Genomic DNA, 6,845 nt, shown 5'->3' with positions numbered 1-6,845 from the left:
AAACTGTGAATAGCAAAAACAGTCCCTATCTGATCCCTGCCCCTTACTCAATAAAATTACCAGTATACATAAAACCTATTCCCATCTATAACAGCAGAAACCAAAGCTGAAAAGAAGGTAAAAGAAAATACCATTTTCTTGCAATAAGCTAAAGGTTGCCAGTTTTACTTTTTGTACGTGGTTACCGCACAGTTTGTAACGTGGTTACCATACAGTTAGTAACGTGGTTACCGTAGAGTTAACTTTTTTTTTTCTTTGCAAGTTGATTTAGTCATGGTAGGTACCAAAAGCATAATTCAGGTTTGCTTGGAAGCTGAGAATTAAGCTCAGGTAAGGGTGAATACTTATTGGACAGGCTAGTGTGTCCTTGACCAATATGTACACATTTTTTCAAGAGACTGCTAGAGAGATGTGACCAGGGACACATGAAACTAAAACCCCCTTTATTAGGGAGAAATGGACATTATTCTCTGAAGATGTTGGAGTACCATCCAATTGATAAACCCCCATGTATAGTCTAAAATGTATGAAGTGTGTGATATCCTAAATGTACGCGAGTACATACTGGACATTACACACTGAAAAACTTCAAGAATTAATCAATTTTCCATTTCAGAGTAAATAATAGTAATTACAGGAGCTAAAAATGTCTGCTCTTAAACAGAAAAAATTGTTCAAAGGAAACATACTGATGAAAACATCTACAGCAGCCATATATCAACCATCTTCGAGAGAATTGATCGAGGTAGTTACAAACTACACCTCCATATTAAGTAGCTCAGGCATGTCAGACTAACCCAATGATAAACAAAACAAAAAAGGAGGAAAGAGTATATAATGACATGAAAGGGTCATTCTGCAAATTGGTACTTTTTTTTCAGGCTTCCCATTTACACCCAGCAGTATACGTTTCAAAAAAAAAGAAACTGTGCAAGGAAATCTTACTTCCATTATACACAAACATCTCCAGCTCAATCCAGACCATTCAATGCTACTGAAACTTCTCCAACCAGCATTCATAAATCCCAAATTTTATCCAGAATGAGAGCCAGGAAAAGATCCCAGGCATATAAGAGATGTGGTGGACAGGATCTACTCCATTCCCTCAATAAAAATGCTTAATTAATTAAAAAAAACTTCAAGAAAAGGACAAGAAAGAAAATGTAAAACGGAAAGAAAAAATCTCTGTAAAGTGTAAAAAGAAAAAGAAAATGGAATATAGTCAATAAGAACCTTTGGCTGAATAAGTGAAAGGGGGTTATCAAATCATGAAGCAAGTCTATTTGACAGCTCAGACGAAAGTTTAGATTTAAGGACAGACACATTTGGATCAGGCACTGTATAGAATTATCCAGATTGATTCCTGGGTTGGAGTGAAGCTACATCCAGCAAGAGTAGGCAAACCAACTTATTTGATGCATATCTTGCTCAGATCATTAGGATTGACAGAACAGGATGTGAAATGTCATTCCTTAACCCCTCAATGATGGAATCAGAAATCTCTCGGTGCCACTGACCCAGGAGGCTTCTGGCAACCATCCTGCCATTTGGTCTGGGAGTCTGCTAAAAGTGGAACTTTCCACTCGGAACACACTGGCGCATTGCAATACCTATAGCCATACCCGTCACGTTAAGTCCGCTTGTTATGACGGCTATAAGTACGGGCCTGGCAGATATGGGTTAAAGAAAAAGACATGCTTTTATTTTATGCCAGAAGTTAAAGAACCCACATGAATTAGTGGTCTTGGAATTACCACATACTGACTGCAAGAATTTGTGTATTTGGATTTACTTTTCCATCTGATATAAAATTAGTAGTTAATTCCCACTTCAAACAACGTAATAGTACATAGCTGTCATTGAAAATAAAAGTTTTACTATGGTATACATCAGGGATTTTTTTTTTTTAATTGTGAAAAGTTAGTGATCTCTGAAAACAACCTTACTTTGTCTAAGCTTAGTGTATACCAAAGAATAAAACTATTACAAAAACCTATTTAATAACTATAAAAGCAACTTTAGCTTTACCTCCCATAAATAGGAATTTATTTGTTTACCAGAGATTGTATTCATCAGTTTGCCAATGATCATACTTTGTGTTTTACTACAAATCATACTTTTTCACTTTCCCTAACAGCCACCATGCAGTCATTTATATAAATAAATAATAAATAAATACATAAAAATATAGATAATCAATTAATTGCAGACCAAACAATTCAGACAATTGGAGGTATGTAAGAACACATCCGTGTTTTCGCTCTACAAGGGTAGGTGTTATTACATGACAAGAATGTACTGTAGCAGTGCCATAGGGTTAAGTTAGGTTAGTTGTTGGGTAGGATGTTTTCTCTAATGACCATGGTGTTTCAGGGGCCAGAGCCCCCCTGGAACCGGAGTACAACCAGGGGGCAGAGTACCCGAGCTTGGCTTATGCTCATGGGGATCCAGGGACTCTGCCCTTAGACCCACATGATCTTGGGATTAAATGGCAGGAATATATTTCATAACTGTTTAATCTCTATAGTATGGACCCCTAACCTTGGGCAAATTGAAGATGATATTCTTGTCAAGAAGAAAAAGCTGCAGTCATCTAAACAATAAATAATCTGCAAACATGAATGACAATACCACAAATAAAAGAAAAAGATACCGGAAAGCACTGCTCACAGCCTAGGTACATTAGGTTCCCATGAGTTTCAGCTGTATATATATACAGTGAAAATAATGTTTCTTAGGGGGTGTAGGGGGTAAGAGCCCCCAATCAGCCCTCCCCTTAGACTGTTGCATAAATATTTGGTTAATTTTCCGACTATGACAATCGGGTCTTCCCTTACAATATTTATATCATCATATTTGTTCTCGTGGGATGAGAATGAATCTGATGATAATCTCCGTCGCATTCTCCAGCCGACAATCTTGATATGATTTGATAAGTCCTGATAGCAGGGGAGGGCATGAAGTAGATCAGGGAAATTATGGGGTAAAACAGGTTTAAATAAGAAAAATAGAGAACAGAAATGTGTAAAACAAGCACAAAAAATGCTTAAAATCGGCTAATGAAACTCTACAGACATTGCCGCCATCTTTGAAAGTCTACGGACCGACGCACCAACTTTCAAAAAAAAAAAATAAATAAAAAAAAATATAAAAAAAAAAAATAAAAAAAAAATAAAAAAATATGGGGACCAAACCCACCGTTCGGCAAAGATCTATGGGATTTCACATAATCCAGATCCCTGTGGTAATCGTACACTGCATCCTCACCAATAAAACAACCTAACCTAACCCTGTGGGATTTATACACTACGATCTATATATTCCCTAGCTAGGGGGCTCTGCCCCCTGGACCCCCATGGTATTAAATGCTCCTAGCCAGGGAGGGGGCTATGCCCCCTGGACCCCCTTAGTAGTAAATACGCCTAGTCAGGGGGCTACGCCACATGGACCACCAGGGTTAAATTACAAACCTTTATATAGCGAAAGACCAAACTTTTCTACGCTTCCTTCTATGATCAGAATTGCTTGGTTTCTCTATCCTTTTTTTGGGCGCAAATATCAGGGCACTTGTTGGGCGCAAATATCAGGCTTTGATTGAGAATAATGTCTATTTGTCCTGTATATCCACAATATGACTTTAAAAATGACCCGGAGTCAACACAGCACTTAACACAAAACATTTCTCACTGACGTTTCTCAGTGAATGGGCGCCGGACGTCAAATCTCCCAGTGAACACACGCATGCGCACAAGGTTATTGTTCAGAATAGTGTAAATAATTACCAAAAGACGTAAAAGAAGTATAATAAAACTAGAAGAATGCATTGCATACATGAATTCGGAAAAACACATGCTAGTAATGATAAAATAAGCCTTCTCACAAATGCGTAGCAATACATGGACTACTTGATGGATCGCAGTAATGAGTTACGCGTCACATTTGTTTTGATCCTCCCGAGGTAAACATGGAAGGGGACTTAGAAACATGAAGGGTTGATCTTCTGTCTTCTCTGTCCTGTATCTCCCTTATTTTAGATTTGCGCACCTTTTGCCATAGATGGAAAGTGTCTTAGTTTTCATCAAGGTATCCACTCCATACACTTATTTTACTGTACTCTTGGTTGACATACGCGGAAAGTTTTCCAAATTTGTGATGTGGTGTTGGGAGCTTTTGGCAAAAGGATAGGTTAGGTGTTGGGTTCGGACATTTTGTCTGAGGACTAAGGTGGTCCACAGGGCAGAGGCCCATGGCAAGGGGCACAAGGGGTACAACCACCAGGGGATTTAGGTGATGTAATGCCTGTAGATCTTGTGGAAAGATAAATTGGATGTTTTTTTTTTAACATTGGCATGTCAGTCTGTAGACTTTCAAAGGTGGTGGGCATCTCTAGTTTCACAAGCCTGTTTTTCTACCTACTTTCCTTCATATATTTTGTGCCCTCCACTGCAATCAAGATTGTTGATAGAAATGGTCATCAATTATCCTTAACAATTCATTTGCACAAGGAAGAACATCCAGAATCATTTAACCCCATACCGATGAGTCACTTGTACACCTGTCATAACAAACCACCTGGTCTGTGAGGTAGAGTTATTCGTGTGGCGACGCACCAGAAATGGAGCAGGAAGTTCTGCTATCTGTAGCGGACTATTGCGCCTGGTGTCTGGACGTTGCCAAAAATCACCAGAGTGTATGGCACAGACAGATTTCTGATACCCTGCCCCACTGGGTTAATTCAGTGGATTTCCTACATAATAACAGCAACATTGTTTTGAAAGCAAGATACTACTCCATTATCTATATTTAACAGTAATAACCTAACAGTTAATCTGAAGTATCCCCCAAATTTGAAGCATAAATATCACAGCATGAAAACACAAAAAAACACAGTCTCTGAATAAACAATCTTACTCCTAACTGTTATAATAACTGTCAACTCAGTGAGGTGTGGGTTTTCTCTGTACTGCCTAAGATTACATGAAAAACTTTGCTACCGAGGCTTTTGCCTTAAGCTGTAGAGTTCCTCATCCTGTCCACCGAAATGGACACTTGCACCACATAGCCAGCAAAACATTCGAGGCAAAAGAATGATTCAATATAGCCTTTGTTTGTTGTCAAACTGCGACCTTGAGGGAAGTGGAAGAGGAGCTCGAAAGGGAAGCGTCATTTACTCCTTTATCCCACTCACTACTAATAACACCATAGAGCATGTCTGAAACAAAGAGGAATTTGTCTCCAGTACTTTTTCTCTCCTAAAGCGAATGGAAACGCGAGAGACTAGCATTTCGTCCACAGGAAACGACTGCAGAAACAATAGATATCGCAAATTTACAATTACTAACTCTCTGATGCTCAATTAAGGTGTCCGTGGGCGAAAGAACGAAGAGAGCACTTCGAGTCAATGGACTTGCTTGGTGCTTGTTAAGAGATAAAAGCCACTTGTCATTCGCACAAACAGCTGATGGGGTTCGAGGAAAACAAAGTCCCTCTGCCCCTCCTCGGCGAGTCCCGCGGCCACGGGCCTCTCCCTCGCAAATCCCGTCAGCAACCCTTCGTGCCGGGCTCGTCTGCATCTGAAATGCACAAAACTCCCCGCACGACTTACTTGGGAGGGAAATAAACAGGAGAAATCCGAGCTGCAGCACGGCGCTTCCAGTCAATATGGCGATGTCACTGCGCAGTCACGGGAACAATTACGTCATACGGGAAGGTCTTCAGAAACGATTTCCTTCCCTCACTGCGCCTCCTGTGGTGTTTCCAGGGACGCTGTTGTTGACTTGGCCCCGAAGAAATTTTTATCAGCTTTAACAAGCAAGTTGAAGAGGGACAAAATCTACAGTGTCGCTGAAATTATTACAAATTATTGGAACATGGTAGGTGTGTATGTGTTCGAGCTCCATCGCTCGATGAATGACCCTGACTTAGTCTTCACCAACTCTGACAAAGTGGGCAGTTCCTTATGCAGAACCTTCTTCAATGTATTTAAAGATGTCCAATATGGTGAGGTGAAATGTGCTTTCCAAGAGGATACAGTTATTTAGGAAATTCACATCACATTCTGGAAATGCTTGAGTGGGCTTCGAATTTAGTAAAACTTAATGAGTAATTCGGTCATAATTTGATGACAATAATTACTGCACACTTATTAGAATAGACAACTATTGACTGCTTCCTGTCATTTCCCCTCGGCCGTGGACATAATTTATAAATCACAGCTTATGACAATATCAATGGTGATATTAATAGAATAATAATGGAAACATTATTCTAACACCCATTTAAGTCATTACAACACAATTCCACACAGCCGAGAGCTTCAGAAACTCGGAGTCAATCACCGATCTTAATAAAAAGGTTGTCAAACAATGTTCCAATCTCTGACCTATATTTTCTTGGACATGTAGTCTAATCCATGCTGAAGCCCAGCAGAGATGCTTGCCTGTTGCTTAGTCATAATGTTCACGTGACTCCATTTCTCCATTCATTTCCGTGTGTCTAAGGGTTTGATTGCTTGTGTATGCCTATTATCTATTGCTACTTAAGGAACTGTGATAGCAATTCAGTTAATACAATGATATCATTTTCATTACGTATTAATTGTGACATTGGTGTGAAACTTAGCAGTGACTTTATTAATAAGATGTAGGTGTTCATTTCATTAAACAATTGTGTGTAAGCAGAAACAAATGCATTTAACTGATATTAAAATTAATAATGAGTACACGCCGATTTCTTTGCAGGGGCGTACCCGGGGGGCGGAGCGCACCCCCCACTCCCCGATGCCCGTGCTGTCGGTAATTTTCTTCTCCGGCAAACGGGGCGAAAATGCCTTCCTCATGATAGAT

At 39.6% G+C, this 6,845-nt stretch overlaps 1 protein-coding gene across 3 annotated transcripts in view; it reads right to left on the bottom strand.

Moving 5' to 3' along the window:
* The window catches only part of LOC125048252 (ras-related protein Rab-7a), a 27,304-nt gene extending 21,554 nt beyond the window's left edge, over window positions 1-5,750 (bottom strand). The window contains exon 1 of one of the 3 annotated variants that reach the window (XM_047646862.1): window positions 5,606-5,750. The gene's annotated coding sequence lies outside the window, so the exon portion shown is untranslated. Of the gene's footprint in view, window positions 1-5,342; window positions 5,496-5,605 lie in introns of those variants that run through there. The other 2 variants (XM_047646863.1, XM_047646864.1) reach the window with 2 other exon arrangements.
* Between the last annotated feature and the right edge of the window lie 1,095 nt (window positions 5,751-6,845).

Source organism: Penaeus chinensis, chromosome 43, assembly GCF_019202785.1.
Source record: "Penaeus chinensis breed Huanghai No. 1 chromosome 43, ASM1920278v2, whole genome shotgun sequence".
NCBI classification, from domain to species: Eukaryota; Metazoa; Arthropoda; class Malacostraca; order Decapoda; family Penaeidae; genus Penaeus; species Penaeus chinensis.
Note: the sequence above shows the minus strand (reverse complement) of the source record. Positions and strands in the feature narration are given on the sequence as shown.